The sequence below is a fragment of the Anas platyrhynchos genome, chromosome 1 (assembly GCF_047663525.1).
Source record: "Anas platyrhynchos isolate ZD024472 breed Pekin duck chromosome 1, IASCAAS_PekinDuck_T2T, whole genome shotgun sequence".
Taxonomy (NCBI): Eukaryota; Metazoa; Chordata; class Aves; order Anseriformes; family Anatidae; genus Anas; species Anas platyrhynchos.
The window spans coordinates 20107244-20124893 of NC_092587.1; positions in this window are offsets into that span (position 1 = coordinate 20107244).

Consider the following 17650-nt stretch of genomic DNA (forward strand, 5'->3'; position numbering starts at 1 on the left):
CCTGAGCTGTCTTTCATGTCACTTATGGATAAGACCCTGAACTTCAGCAGCTGTATTCAGTGAAATGAAAAGTGGAGAAGAAAAAAAAAAAAAAAAGTAAATTGGGACAGTTTCCAGCGTGACTCACCCTAAATCATAACAAAGATTCTGATCCCTTGAAACTGCTCATTGTGCCAAAATTACACAGCTGAGCTCTCTCACCCTCTATTTCACAATACCACTCTAAAGCAGTTTACAGAAAATAATCATGGTAGTGCTCCACCCTGAAAAAAAATACTGAAATCAAGCTGAGGTTATATGAGGAAATTCTGCTAGCTAGCCTGAACAGTGAAAAAGAATGGGAAGGACAGAAGGAATTACCTTGCATTTAGATGAATTCCATCAGATCCCCTTTGAAAGAGATTAAAAATGTTGACATTATCTTTGCGAGAGTGGCAGTTAGATCCCAGTTTCTAAACCATGTGAGCAACCTGCATGCAAAATTTTCATTTTCAGTTACTTATTTTCTAATTTTCTAGAACATATTATATATTCTCTAGAATATATAGGTCCAAGCATCGATGGCAGAATTTTTTGAGTTAAAAAATACATTCTCAGGGCAGAATTGTTGCAATTAGATTAAGTGCTAGCAATATTTCCACAAAACAACAGTCTGGCAAAACACTTAAAGTAAACCAAGTGAAAATGGAGCACATCAGCAGTTCAGAGAAACCAGAGAAGTTTCGAGTGGTGCACTGCTCTTTGCTGCCTGTCCACTTACTGGAGCATTAGGGTTCTTTCTGTTTATTTTATTTTACCTTGGCCTTTATTTAAGAGAAAGGAACTTGTGATCTTATGAAGAACAAGTATGGGAAGAGTCAGGTGTATGAGTCAACTGTTTCATAAGTGCTGATGAAAAGGCTAAGATTTGCATCACACTGAGAGAAACGTTTCACAAGGGGGTCAAGATTGCTGAAATGCCTCATCTTGTCAAGGACTCAGCCCGATGTGGTTAAAAGAAAATAAATACTTCTTACATGAAAATGGCCATGAAATTAATAAAAAAAAAATAAATAAAATATTCAGAGATTGATAAACTTGTAGCTGGGAAGCCAAAAGCTATATTTACAAAGAAAGACACCCCCCCCCCCAAAAAAAAAAAAAAAAAAAAAGCATGTTTAATAGAAAACAGTGAAAGTTTACTCTGAAATTATATTCTCACATTGCCTTATACCAAAGGAAAAAAAAAAAAAAAAAGAAAAGAAGTAACATGAAGTAACATATTAATGTGACCACACAGCTAAAAGAAAGAGTTGTGCAGATTGGCACACATTTTGGCAATATATTTTTGTAATTGAACAAACACAAACACTATCATTTTTGTCAGTGATGAATTTCAAAATCCTTGTGGATAATCTTGTATTGCCCCTGTACGCACCTCTGCCAACAGATCAATATTACCTTTTAAGATTTATCCATCTGGAAGTGGATAGAAGGTGGAACAATGAAAAAAAAATAATTAACAAACAAACAAACAATACTTTAAATGCTATGCTAATACTTTTGTTTAACATTATTTTGAAGAGGACATCAACAGTGACAGTGGCTGCTAAGTGTTAAGGAAAAAAGAACATCTGAAATTATTTATAGAAATACATGTTTAACCACTCCAGATAAATCTATACTGAGAAGGCTGAATCACAAATTCAGCCCCAAAATTTCTTCATATCCTCATTACTTGGATGTGACTCTTCCCTGACTTGATAGCAAAGTAGTAAAAGATTATACCCTTAGTCCATACCCTTGCACAAACTAAAGCATATACCAGCCTGCAGTGTACCAGAGTCAGACTTCACCCCTTTATCATGAACTCTTATTGATTTCTGCCATGCTTTCATGGGGCTGACACAAGGCAGACATCTCAGCTGAGAAGTTTTGTCCAGATGGCTCATGGCTGGAAGCCTGCACTTTCTTTTCAAACTGTGGTTACTTTGGTGCTAAGTGAATAACAGTCTGTATCCTGATATGTGAATTCATAAAGCTAATTAGGGATTTGTCTGTGTTTCAGTGTTCTTTTTTAAGGGAAGGGTATGTGTACCCTGTTACAGAACTGCTCTGTTCTTACTCATCTCCACTGACCAGTACAGAAGATACATGTGGAAGATGCATCAGCCATTCAGTGCTGACCTCTCTTGGACCTTGTTTGTGTGAAATTAAAGAAGTGAGGTGGACAACCAATGAAAATCAATGAATCATAGAATATCCTGAGTTGGAAGGGATCCATACGGATCATCAAGTCCAACTCCTGGCACCACACAGGTCTACCCAAAAATTCAGACCATATGACTAAGAGCACAGTCCAAATGCTTCTTAAACTCTGACAGGCTTGATGCCATGACTACATCCCTGGGGAGCCTGTTCCAGTGTGTGACAACCCTCTCAGTGAAGAACCTCTTCCTGATACTCAGCTTGAACCTCCCCAGTCGCAGCTTGACACCATTCACATGAGTCCTATCACTGGTCACTAAAGAGAGTAGATCGATGCCTGCTCCTCTACCCTCCCTCATAAGGAAGCTGTAGATCATGATGAGGTCTCCCCTCAGCCTCCTCTTTTCCAGGCTGAACAGGCCTAGTGACCTCAGCCGCTCCTCATACGTTTTCCCCTGTAGGCCCTTCACCATCTTAGTAGTCCTTCTCTGGACACTCTCCAGTAGTTTCACGTTCTTTTTGTACTGTGGTGCACAGAACTTCACACAGTACTTGAGGTGAGACCGCACCAGTGCAGAGTGGGACAATCACTTCCCTTGACTGACTAGCAATGTCATGCTTGATGCAGTCCAAGGATATGGCTGGCCCTCCTGGCTGCCAGGGCTCGCTGCTGGCTCATATTCAGACACTGCTGGCTCATATTCAAAACCATAATTTTTTGTTAAAATCCTCCTGTGTCTTTATTCTTCTATTTGGGATTAGTACCAGTCAGGTTCTTTGAGTTTGTTGGTGTTAGCTTGCAAAAAAAACAAACAAAAATACAAAATCTTTCTATAGATACAACAATAAGGAAGCTTCCAGATATATAGGAGTTTGTTATGACTGTTTTCTATTTACAATCTTTTGGGATTTAATGTGGCATTCCTCACTGGATTTGTCCTGTGCTGTGGAAGAAGTAAGACTTGGTGATCATACCAGGTCATTCTAACATGCTGTTAAACTAACACCAGGCCATCTGCCATAATTCAGATTTTTAAAAGTTACGTAGACAATGCAGTATTAACCAGTGTAATGGTGCTGACAGACTAGAGTCAATAAAGAATCACATATATCACAGATGCATATTTTAAGATGAAATTATTTGCATTCTGAAGGTGCTGTTTTGTATCCTGTGATTGGAAAGAAACTTCTCTGAATAGCTCAGACTGTTAGTAGCTCAGATTTTTAGAATTTAAGTGTATAATATTAATTGAGTTTAGCATGTTTTGGTTGAGTGAGAGCAGGGTCAGTATGGAATATTCTTATTATATCAATGTGTTGACACATCAGCAAGCATTTCTCATTTAATTAACAAGGAAAAAAAGACTATGTGAAATGTTTAGTTCATCTTTTTCCAAAAAATATCTGAGTTCAACAAGTCTCTTCAGTATGTGCCAAACTTCAGTTTAAATGTCACAGTGTTGCCTTGTAGGCAACCCTTTACAAAGTGATATTGAGTGAAAGTTTCCTGGTTAAGGGGAATTCCCTTCATAGATATATCACTTGAATCTTTGCCTTTATGTTCCTATCTAGAGTATCAGTAAACTAGGACTGGGTAGGGAGGAAGCACATTAGGTCAGAAAGGAAAGGGATTACTGATAGTGTAGAGCACTGGCAAAATGCCTAAAGATGCCCCAGGAAACTTTTAGGTCTATAGTAAGTGTTTTTTATTGGTCTACAAGGCAGCTAAACTCAGGTTAGCCCTGATCCAGAGCCATGCATACAGCACCAGTCCTGAGCTTTGTCTCTAGGAAAGGTTCATTGGCAAAAGTATCTCTATGCTGTCAGCAACTACCTAGACTTTAGTTTGCATGAAGCTCACAAGATGTCAGCTCATATCTGCTTAGAACATGGTGGGTATGCCTCAATGTACTTCTAATAAGCCAGGTAAATATTTTCCAAGTAGTCACAGGAGCAATAAACACTGCAATGCAAATTTGTGTTCAACATGGCATGTCGTTGGAACATCTTTCTGAGTTACCTTCTTAATATATTTACAGTGTAAGGAAATGTTAGAATCTTTATTTTTGTACAAGGGATCCTTACTCTTACAAGGAGCACCTTACATTAGCTCAGTTCTACAAATTCTTATGCATGTGTTTAACTTTTATCTGAGTAGTCCCTTTCCAGTACCATGGAACTTGTGCCTGAAGACTTTATTGAAGTTCATAACAAGCGTTCAAAGTTCACCTCTGAAAGCAGAATAAATTCTGAATCTCATTGCAAATATTGATCTGTGACCTGTCAATCAGATGTACAAACTGATAAGACTACTGAAGAAGCATGGCTTTGACGAAGTAGGTAGACAGAGAAGGAAGTGATTGGTGCTGATTGTAACTCATCCAGAGGGCTTACCTCAAGGCAAATCCTAAGGGCAAATGAAATATTCAAGAAGCCAGTATCAACAACTTTCTGGAGAACTTTATTGAGCTGAAAAAAGCCATATCATTTGCATAAAATCTTCAATTTCTTGAAGTAAAATGTGGTTAGTATAGCTTAGACAACCTATAAAATATAAATGAGAGTACATATACACTGAATGTCATTTACAAAAAATAAAAATAAAAAAAATCCAACCGTGCTGATTTTTCTCTTCTTACATTGTAGAACTTAAAAATATAAATATTTTAAAACTATTTATAAATGAATAAACCATACTGTGTCATTCATTTGATCATAACTTTTCTTAATTAATTAAGAAAGTCTCTTTCTTAGAGGAACTGGAACAGGAACTGTAGAAATGAATTTTGGGTTGGAGATAGTATCTGCTCTATGGAGTTCATAGCTCTTGAGCCTTCCTAACTTCCAAAATCACTTATTTCCTTCTATTTAACCCAATTATTTAAAAATATTAGTGTAATTGAATATCCAGGACATCCTTTCCAGTCTGTGTCAAATGCAAGAAATAGAACAGAAGTGCCTCAAAAGTTATTTTAGTACAACATATCTATATTTATAATGACGAGTTTTGATTTTTATGTTTGCTGGTTTATTTTTGTTGTTTCTGAGCATGTTTGTAGGACTTTTTGATTGGGAGACCTCTTGGCAGCCTATGGCTAGGAAAAATCAAGATCCATTTTCTCACCGTCTTCATTCCTACGGCCAAAAGATGTCAGGAGTGAATTTACTAGTTATCACCTGCTGATAACTAGTAAATAACTAGTTATAGGTAGTTATAGATAACTATCACCTGCCTGGTTGTTATTACTGGAGGAATAGTTCATCTTTTTCCAAAAAATATCTGAGTTCAACAAGTCTCTTCAGTATGTGAGACTCTCTGAAGAATGTCATCTTGAGAGATTACATCTGTAAGAGTCGTCACTAATAGGGCATCTATTTGACTTACCATTATTTTCATTGATGCTTCATTCATTTCCTCCTTCAGTTCTTCGTTTGTTGCTAAATATTCATTTCACTTTGTCAGTCCCTACCTTAATTTCTCAACTGGATGTTTTCTTCTGCTTTCTCGTCTAGTCCAAATGCACACAGTTTAAAAAGAGTTGTGCATTACATACATATGATAATATTCATTTTCTCCAGTTTCTGCTTCTCACCCTTAGCCTCCCAACAGGTAACCTCCTTCAAGGGAATTTGTGTAAACATTTCCTGTAGTTATAGTTATCTGTACTGTAACAGGTGATCAGAATAAGAGGCTTTTCATTTTGAAGTCCCAGGGTTTTTCTACCTAGACATTCTGCTATAACATCTCTACTCCATAGAAGAAGGGGTGAATTAGGGGACTGATGTCTAAACTTTGTATTAGACTGTGTGTGTGCAGAATATTTCATTATATATGTACATATACATATATATGTACATATAATATGTATATGTACATATGTACATATACATATTATATGTACATATATAATATGCATTATTTATACATTACATGCATATTGTATATAATAAATATAATTAGAGGAATTAGTGGAATGGATGAGACAAAACTAGAACAGAACAGAATTATGATGAATATAATGGTGCCTATTTTATGGCACTTAACATTATATCGTACCTAACACTTAATGATACCTATTACATCAGATTTTTGTTCTGTTTCTTTCAGTTCAGGCTAGAATTTGTGGGACATGTAAGGGGGTGAAGTGTCCACCAAGGACAAAATAGAACAGAAAGCTGACCAGAATGCTCTGAAGTAATATCTGGAGCAGCTATTGACTTTACACAGATTCTGTGAAAAACTATGACCTGTTTACTCATAACTGAAATTAAGGACTTGAGGATTCTTCCTATGACTTCACCCCCTTTGCTTTGTGTACATCTGTTGGGATAGGAGTGAAAAGAGGAGTGCAAAGTCCATTCTTTGCATAGGAAGGACAAACGGTAGTTTTAGTTTGATATTGCTAGTCAAGGTGAACGTTACTCTTTTTATCATCCTAACTCCAGTCTTTAACCAAGTAGCCAAGCTGCGATAAATCTGCTCATTGTATTGTCTATGGTGTGAAAGATTACTTTAGTTATGGAAAAGTAACAGTGTGTATTATAGCTGTGTTCACAGGGGCCCTGCACAGTGATTTGGCCAGCTGTAGTGAAAGCTTTTCTCAATAAACATTTTATAATTGCTATGTTACCACTTACTATTTGGTTTGGAACCCAGAAGCACTAATACCCCAAAACAAAACCAAAACCAAAACAAAGAAAAACATTTAAGTTCCTTTTAAAATTCATAGTAGTAAGGTAAATGAGGATCATCTGACATAAAGGGTTCTCTCTAATATACTCAGATTCTGCTGCTTTAATTAAGTAATACCTTGTTCAATAACAGTTCTACAGATATGGAGGGGACAGCTCACAAAACAGAATATTACGTTCCCTGCGTGAAGCTGATAATACATCCTTAAAACACCAAATGCGACAGAATTCACTGAGTTACGTGTTAAGGGAGACACAAGTTTACAGCTAGCTGCACACATACTATTGTGTAGCAGGAGATTAACACTCCATATAAAATCACTACCAGCCATTCAGGTTAAAATAAATACAAGGCTGTGGAGATGAGTGCAGACTTGTTTCTTCAATGAGAAAATATTACTTCATTGCTTATAATTAGCAAGGTAGGGGAATATTGGGTTAATCTGGCACACACCTCTTTTTTTGTTTTGTTTTGTTTTGTTTTGTTTTTACAAATTCCATATGAGTTTTAAAATATATGTTTAGTTTGTTTGCTTTATGTTGTGTATTATCTTAAGATCACGTAAAAAAGACAACATGAAGTTGAAAGTGTTCAAATCTCAAATGAAGAAATCATTAGAAATGAATGTGGTTTTTTTTGAAGCAAATCCATTACCATCCTGCAGGATACAAAAACAAACAAACAAACAAACAAACAAACAAACAAAAAAGACTAATAGTAATTACAATCCTGCAGGAAAAATCAATAATTGTTTCTCCTGCCTTTCTGATCAAGACTGTAGCATGATATTAGCAACCTGTGAAACAATGGGGTACTCATTTAGTCTTACTTAGAAGTATATAATATTTATCAACTCAATAATATTCTCTGTGCTTACACAACACTTTGATCTCCTGCTGTGAATGTATCTGTGATGGAATCTGGGAAGAAGAATGTTGTTGTCATGCTAACTTGGACTATATGTTGAAGAGGAAAGGGAATGAAGTGGTGATGCACTTAAGAATTCAGAATTAAAAAGAAAATATTAAATTTAAAGTTTAAAATATTAAAATTTAAAGTTCCGGATGTATTTGTTACACTGCAGGATTTAATCCTTCTCTCCTGCTGTCGTGTAAATGAATAACTCCCCTGACTTTGTCAGAACAAAACAACATGAATCTGTTACAGAATGAGTCAAGTATAAAGGGTAGACTAGCTCTTGTTTTGCATTCTTGTTATTAATTAAAACAAAATAATAATATGATTTTAATCACTGTTACTGAATTGTGGCTCTTCAGAACTGCTTTTCAGCTCCCAAAATGTTAATGCCCTAGGGACTTCACAGTTGCATATCAGATTACAATTTTGTCCTTAACAATTCACTTATATGTCTTCAGTTTACCCATAGAACTAACTACTTTGTTTTGGGAAACTGAGTTGCTTTCCAAAATGGACAGATAAAGAAGAACATTATAAAATTCAAATCCCTTTTAGGAATATTGTCCTGTGACTTATTTATAGTTCTATCATTTCATATATGGAATGAAATATGGGATTATAGTTCTATCATTTCATATACAGAATATCATTTACTTATATTTCAGCCATCCCATTTACTGAATAAGTATATATTGCAAGCATTCGTTAAACTACAAATATATGGTAACAATTCTAAGTCTTCAAAGCTCAGCACTCATGAGAAAGCTCATCTTGAATCATATGCATAAACTGATACCTTCTGGATAAGACACTTAGAGTAGGAATTAACTTTAAAAAACTGCACATTTGTTTTGTTCAGTCAGGCCCTTTTTCTTCTTTGAGTCTTCCTCACACAAACACACTATGACCAAATAAACTGCCTGGAAAACTTCTGGCAAGTATTCCTTTGTGCCAAAACTAGGAAAACTTCAGTTCACAGGTCGATTTGAGGAAAATTGTGATATGAAGAAGAAAATCTAATTGCTAACTGCTATAAATACTAGAAATTACAGTCAGGGAGCAAAACTCATTAGGGATTATTTAAGTTTCAATGCAAAGAAAACACTGCAAGATGCCATAAATTAAATGAGTTCGTTGCTTGTCGAGCCATCTTTAAGTTCTGAGGTAACCATCAGTTTTTGACACTCTGGTAAAAACTGTAAAAATGAGAAATCACGTATCAAAAGTTCAACCATCTAAACTATTAAAATAAAATAATAGTGATATCTTTAACATATCCACTGAAAACAACACCTTAAACAAAAGATGCTCCAATTTATACAAAGTTAAATGTGTTTAATTTCACTCATGTGCTTAACTGTTTCATGATGTATCAAATGTTTTCTAAGACATGGCCTAAGTAAGGAACACTAGATTTACCTATACTACTCTCATACAATTAGCTGTGAGTACAGTTTATTTCAGTTATTAAGATCTAACAAACAGAGCATTTATATTTGAGCATAAGAAAAAATATATCTGAACACCTTACTTGTGGAAAACCTGAAATTAAGTACAGCTTTAACTTTTCAACCTACTGCATGAGCCCATTACAAGAATAAATTAGAATAAACTAATGGTCAAAGTTTGTTTGCTGATGACACTGTGTTAGTAATTTGCTTAGCTAAACATGTCTTCAAAATCACAGATTCTTCAAATAAGATATTCAGCATCACTAAATAAAATAGGTTTATTGCTTAATGTTCCATTAAATTTTATATGTACCATAAAATAGATTTACTCTGTATAGGAATGTTAATTTAATTATGGGATTGCCATTCAACTTTATATCTGGAAATAGATATCTACCAACTTTCATGAGTATGATTTTCATATCTGTACCTCCTACTGACTTCATCAGAAATTGTGGGTGCCCACCACATCTGCAGGATTAAATTATAAGAACCTGAGTAGATTAGAAACATCCATGTCACAGTTCAAAAATTGTCATATGGCATTATGCTAAAATATATTGATCTCCAGACCCAGCAATTTGTGAAAGTACCACATCATTATGGTCATAACTATCTGCACCCTCACACGTAGCCTGGCTTTGTACTACAATATACACACCAAACAAGTCATTATGTTAATTACAATGCAATTATAAGGTTGTAGATTTACTGGCCAGAAGGGACCATATTAATTTAATAATCTGACAACTTGTGTAATACAGACAATATGTTTACCCAGAATATTCTGCATCAGACTAAAATTTCTTGTTTGAGTCCAAGAGCAGCTTCTGGGAGGATGTCTAATAAAACTGATGTAAATGACTGCTAATTGTAACATCATGACACTTCTAAACGCATTCTGACTTGCCTTCATGTCCACACCAATATTGTTGGACCAATGGACCAGTCATTACATTCTCTCTGCTAACCTATTACATATTGCTTCATTTACTTACAGACATCATTTGATTAGCATCATACATGGAATAATCATGATGATCCCAGTGCTAATGGCATTCTAAGATACACTAGCCAGTTATATATTGTCTACATATTCAAGTTTCTCTTTGTAATTCAGTGAGGATGCATTTACAAAAAACAATATTCCTACCTTTCAGCTTTCCAGAGATTTGCTTTACATGTTTCAGGTGGATACACAGTCATCATTAAATAGCAACTTAATATCTTCCTTTCTTGTAAATCTATTCTACCTGTTTTTTAAACCAGTCAGTTCACCATGCAAAAATTGGTAGATTCAAAATTTTTAATGCAATCAAGTTTACATAATAAATGTTCTTGCTTTAAGCTTTTAGGCCTACATTGCACACAAATAGAATAACAAAGTTTACTGGATTTAGCTTTACCTTTGAAAAACAAATAAACTGAATGTTTTATATATATAAACCAATGTTTACAATATAACTAATACTGTTAACAAAGTAATCTCTTGCCTAATTTGCACTACTTACCACTTTCTGGCCTCACAATGAGGAAAAAAAAAAAGGAGGAGGGAAGGGGAATAAAATTCCTTCATCAAAGCCAAAATCATTCTGAAGAGGAATCACTCAAAATTCAGTGATTGCATTCCTAAGGACCAAGGATTTGAACCTATCCAAGGATAGGTTCACTGAATACTGAAAATCTGACAATTCAGATATGACTCAAAATTCAAAAATGTGTTTATGCAGTGGGAGGGTGAGCAATTTACAAAGGTAACAAGACTTGTCTCCCTAAATCCTGTATATGTTTTCTCTCTACTCATCATTAAAATTCTCTTTTAGTTGCAGATACTGTGCTGCACAGCACTGAGGTTTTCAGCCACAGTTACATACTTTTTTATCATACCATTCTACTTCCTACATCAATGTGGAAACTTCTGGATTTGGGAGTATTTTCTGACTCCTGAGTCTTGCTATGGATGACTCTTATCTCCCTTCTGGGTCCAAAATTCTGGGATACAGCATTTCCTTTTATCTTGCCAAACTTCTGTTGTCAATAGGAATAAAACTGATGTGTGTGAGTTCAACAAACCAAGAAAAAATGATAAACTCTATTTGTCTCCCAATGCATATGCAATCATTCATTGAATAGAACATATAAGTTCAGTTGTTTCAAGTCGTTCATAGCACAGTACAGGTTGGAAGAGACCTCCCGAGGCCTCTAGCTCGACTTATTCCTCAGAGCAGGATAAACTGCAAGGACAGCTGGATTACTCAGGACTTTAGTCAATCAAGTATTGAAAATCAGAGAATGGAGCCAGTCTCCTTGGGAATGTTCTCATCATGAAAACATTTCTACTCATATCTGTTCATTCATTTGTTGTTTCAGTTAATACCTGGTGTCTCTTGCTCTCCAGCCATTCTCACTATACATATTGGCAGCTCTCCTCAATTTGATGACATCTGAAAACTTGCCAGGAGTAGACTCCATCCAATTTATCACTAATCAGGTGATATTGCAGGTGTTGTGTGAAAGAATGAGACACAAGTGTAACAAGTCCATCTTTTCCATTCTTTCTGTTCAGTAGTCACAAGTATACAATACTATTCAATGCCATAGGCAATAAAGATATTCACAGCTGGCAGTACAATATTTTGAGGACTGAATGCACAGATGCCTGCAAGGTAGGCTATTGGAGTTTATCTTCTTTTTAAATACCATGATTGCTATGTAGGAACTTGTAGTAGGTTTATGTGGCAAGGTTTTGGAAGCAGGGGTCTATAAGGGTGGCTTCTGTGAGAAGGATCTAGAAGCTGCTCCATGTTTGATAAGGGCCCCACTGCTGAACAGAGCTGAGCCAAGTAATGTTGTTTTGCACCTCTGTGAGAACATATTTAAATCAGGGAAAAAAATGTTGTGCCACACAGCATCTGGGAGAGTGAGAGGAGTGAGAAACAGACTTGCAGGCACCAAGGTCAGTGAAGAAGGAGAGGGAGAAGTGCTCTAGGCGCCAGAGCATAAGTCCCCTGCGGCCTGTGGCGAGGACCATGGTGAAGCAGGATGTCCCCCTGCAGCCCATGGAATACCATGGTGAAGCAGGGTTCCATGCTGCAGACCGTGGAGGAGACCATGGTGGAGCAGGTGCACCTGCATCGATGGAGGCTGCCGCCTGTAGAAGACCACTGCCAGAGCAGATTCTGGGCTGGACCTGTACCTCTCCTCCTGGAGATGAGACCATGCAGGAACAGGTGACCTGGCAGGAGCTGAGTGGAGGACCCAGGTTGGAGCAGTTTGCTCCTGAGGGATGGACCACATGGTATGGATTCATATCTGGAGCAGTTCTTGAATAGCTGCTGTCTGAGGGAAGCCCACGCCAAATCAGTTCAGCAAGAACTGCATCCCATGGGAGGGACCCCACAGCACCGGGGACAAGAGTGACCAAGAAGGAGCGGCAGAGAAGCACTATATGACCATATATGACTATGACCATATATGACTATATATGACTATATGACCATAACCCTGGTTCCCCCATTCCCCTGTGCCGCTTGGGGGGAGGAGGTGGAAGAGGGTGGATGGGGGAGGGGGAGGTGCTTTTGGTTTCTTTCATTTGTTTCTCATTTCTCTAGCTTGTTAGTAATAAGTAATAAATCTTACTATCTCCCTATGCTGAGTCTGTTTTGCCCATCACAATAATTACTGTGCAATCTCCTTGTCCTTATCTCAAGCTTGGGCCCTTTTCATTGTAATATCTCCCCATTCCTCTTTGAGGATGGGAAGTGAGAGAGTGGTTGTGGTGGAGCTCGGCTGCCTACCCGCGTAAAACCACCACAGAACTTCATTGAAATTTGAACCTAGTCAACCCTGAAACTTAGTGCCTAGGACACAACAGGATTTTAACACAGCTAAGAAAAATTATCTGGGGTCAACACACAGTCTGATACAAATGTGATGAGAAAACCATTCTTATTGAAAAGTTTGAGTTGCTGTACAGAAATGAGGGTACCAAACCCTTAAAATATATTCGAATATACAACTTTCTAGTCTTTGCTCATAGTACATTGTCATGTATAACAGCTGAAAGCCTCACCCTCAGAGGTTAAAAGATTTTTCTTTAAGTGGGATTAATATTTTATTTGATGAATAAAAAGGTTCATTTCAGTGATGTAGACAAAATCCACTTAGAGCATTACATTACTAAAGAAGTTTTCAATCTAGGGTTGTCATACCCCTTGCTCATCTTCTCTGCCTGTCAGAGACTTACCATGCATGGGAAGCAGTTTGATGTTATTTTGAGAAAAGTATTCATCATGGCTTCTTTGTATCTGGTACCCAAATAATCACAATTATTTGTTAGTTTATCCATCATTAACTTTGTATTCAACTGATTGAGCCATATCACTTGTACTCTCTTCCTTAATCCAAGTGTCATACCTGTCCTGGATTTTGTTCAGAGTTAAATGAAGATTCTTATGCTTACTTTCCAAAATAGGAAGATAATGCCAAGGGTGATACCATTGTTCTGCCTTGATTTGGGTATCTTATTAATGGCATTAAAGAATAAATTGCTTCTTGTGTGGGTGTGACCAGATAGAGAAATGTAAATCTCACTCTTTGTTTTAATTCCAAAGTAATTTATGTAAACATCCAAAATTCTTGATTGCTCTTGGTAATTATTATTATTCCCACCAGGACAGTCTGTGGCAAATAAGTATTCTAGAGATATCTAGTCATAAACATCTACTAGTTGATTAGCATACACTTAACAACATCACTCTTGCACACAGAATTATTGACTGAACCCACAAGGATGAAAATATTACCATGAGATTTAAAAGCATGCAGAGAATATGACACATCTTTTGTAAATTTATTGTAAATATATGGAATGTGACGAAAGTTTTAGTGCCTTCAGGTCTAGTGGTACCTCAGGAGAAACATGTATGTGATGGTTCATACAAGAAATCTTAGGACCTTGAGAGATCTGATAGCTGAAAGAGTACATATCCCCTACTAGATCAACATTTCAGTCCCAAAAGAAGAAGACAGGGTAAAAAGAATAAAGTTCACAATCTGTCATCTGCAAAACATTTCAGTACTTCAAACATATTGCTTACACTTGAGTATTATTATAAGCAACTCATATTACAGTAGCAGCTGGAGGCTAACCAAGTAGGTGTTGCATTGTGCTAGACCCCATAAAGTTGAGTTCAGCACTGTCTGTTGTACTAAAAGACAGGATGCAACTGGTACATGCAACCAGCAGGCACAACAAATGAGAAAGTAAGCAGGGTTTTCAGTACAGAAGTTTATGGTGAAAAATTGTGAATGGATCACTAGCTTAAACTGAGAGAAAAAGAAAAGCAACAACAGTTAATGGCATTTTGTTTGTTTGTTTGTTTCATAATTAATACTTGGTAAGGAAACTATATTTAGACAATTATTCTTTATCATATTAAGTTAGAATCTTAAAAAAGTAAAGGTATTTGCAAAATGTTATAACTCTCCATCTCTAAAATGAGAATGACAGTAACATTGCTATACCTACATGCTGGCATAAATATTCACATTGCACTTTACAAAATGCAGTTAGAATTTCTTTACAATATTTTTCAAAAAGTGCAAGTCAGTTAAGCTATAAGAAATCTATTAGTCTAAATTATAATTTAGATAGAATGTCCATTGATTAACATCAATGCAAAGATTAAATTGGCTTCAGTAATAGCAGAACCATGTAGAGCAAATCTGATGTCAAAAAATATTCTGTAGGTTGGAATATTGTGTGTTTTAGAAAATTGTTGCATTTTTTTTCTTTTTGATGTTGCATGATTTTTTTTTCCCTTCATACTAACCTTCCTATTATATCAGATAGTCTGAATGTGTTTTCTTTTTTTTTTTTTTTTTTGAGTATAGCTGAATTATCAGTACTGTGATAAATAAAAACTTTTTAATTTTAATTTAATTTTAATTTAATTTTTAATTTAATTTTAAATCTAAAATCACTATTCCTTTTTAGACCAGATCGCAGACAACAACCTCTTTTACCAACTCTATATTTTCAGTGTTGTCCTGACTTGATGTAAAACGTAGAGAGTTTGAAAGATGGAAGACGGAAGTACTGATATGTGCATATATTTGTACTGTTAAAATTTGACAATATTTTGGATAGAACATAGGTTGGATCTCTTTTACTGAATTTTCCCACTTTTATGCCTAATTAGGCCTAATTATGGCAATGGACCAAAATACTGAAGTTATACGTTTAGGGGCATATAATTTTTTTTTTACACAAGTCTCCAAGTTCCTTTTGTAGAAAGGAAAGAGTCCTTAAACTGAAATCTGTCTATCCATAATACTGTACTGTTGGTGTTATTTCTGCAGTGTAGGAGAAGGTCATTACTAAAATTAGAAAGTGAACCCAGTATCCCACTACTTTATCTTCACTTAGAGAAACAGGTTTTACTGGATAGGAATTTCAAAGAGATACATGTAAAAGACCTCAGTAGCTGCAGCTCTATCTTTTCCTATGTAAAGCATGATTACAATGTACCAACAGTAAGAATATTAGCTTAGAAAGCATTTTGAATATGTTGATTATAAAAAGGAACTATTAAAATACATCCTATTTCTATTTTAACTAGATTGTTATTTCACAACTTGCTCTGAACAGAGACAGCATATTAGCAACCCTGCTTCCAGAGAAAGCATATCAGTAATTAAATCTTAATATATCCTAGTTCTCTTCTTCAGAAATGGACCAATTGGTTATTTGAGCTAGCAAAAGAACTGAATTGTGTTGGCTCATATACACTAGCAATAGTACCAAGGATTGCTTAGTCCCCTTCACTATTACCTGTGACAAATAAATAAATACATAAAGATATCAATGTAGATGGGTTAAACGATGTTTTGAATGGCACATCTTATGTAGATTTACATGCCTGTGATACAGATGTGAGCAAGTCATTAACTCTCTCATTCTAAGTAGAAAGGAACTGGTAATTTGCAGACATTCGTAGATATCTGCTTTATGATTAATCTTTATTTGGTGATGTCCGAGGGTATGACTTTTGAGGGTATGACTTATGAGGGTATGAGGGTATGACTTTTTCATCCTATATGGGTGCAAAATATAATAGAAAGTTTTTCAAATAAATAAAATCTAGATTTATTCACTGAATATCAACTCAAAAGGAGACTAGGAGTTCCCAGTAACATACAGAGGAATAATAAAGACTATTATAGTAAAGGAAAAATTCTCACACTATGTCAGGAAATCCAGAGCTTCAGGATACATAAAAGCTTTTAAATTTATGTAATATAATTTTTAGTTTTATGCTGTCTGTGTACTTTTTGCTTCTTTGGCCATCATCTGCCGCACTAAAACACATGCCCAATTAAAATTGAGAAGCTGAAAGGAGACAACCTGAGAATAATCATTACAAGGTTTTTGTTATTTATTTCTCTAAATATTATCCTGTGAAAGTAAAATTCATTTTAGTGTAGGAACTATATATTAATATAAAGATTAACAATAACTTCATTGAGTCTTGATCTTGCTGCATCAGATATACCTTCATCTATCACAGCGCTTAAATATGTGCTTGATTTTAAATAAGCAAGCAGTATCCTTGAGTTTAGGGACACTGTTTAAACTCTTAAACAAGTTCACAAATCCTTTGTAGATTTGGACCCACACATTCAGAACACAGAATCTAAAGGATAAAACTGAGCAAAACCTTGTTAGTTTTCAATAAACTTAACCTTTGCTCTATCAGCTGCTGGCCTAGGTAATGGAATGATTGATAACCATTTAAAGTTTTAGCCAGGTTAATCATTACATAGAAACAACTTGCAGATTAAGAGAAATGCCTGCCTGAGGTATGTGTCTGCACTTTTCACACAGATAGAGATAAACCTTCAACTGTGACATTTAAATTAGTGAACTTAAGTTGAGAATAAACAGTTCTGTAAGTGGAAAGCTTTTCTGACACTTCCCACCCCTCCTCAAATATAACAGCAATAAAGCTTATCTTATAAGCTTATCATACAGGCACTTTATTGTTTTCCACTTTACACCACTAGTAACAGGTTCTCCTTATGTAAATGGCCACTTAAAATTTCTTCTAAATTCCATTCAATAGCTTTCCATTTTCATTGTGGTGTCAGAATTTCTTCTATTTTCTTTCTTTCTTATGTCCATCCTTAAGAGTGAAATTTCCTGACTATTAACTTATTATATATTTTCAATTTCTGTGTTCTGTCCCACTTTGAAATTGCAATAATGTAATTTCCTAGCTATTGCTGGCTGTCTTACCTTGTCTATGATTCTTTTACTTTTTTTTTTTTTTTTTTTTTTTTTTTTAAGAGAGAAAATAACATGTCAACTCAAATCGATGGCATCATATTGAGAATACAT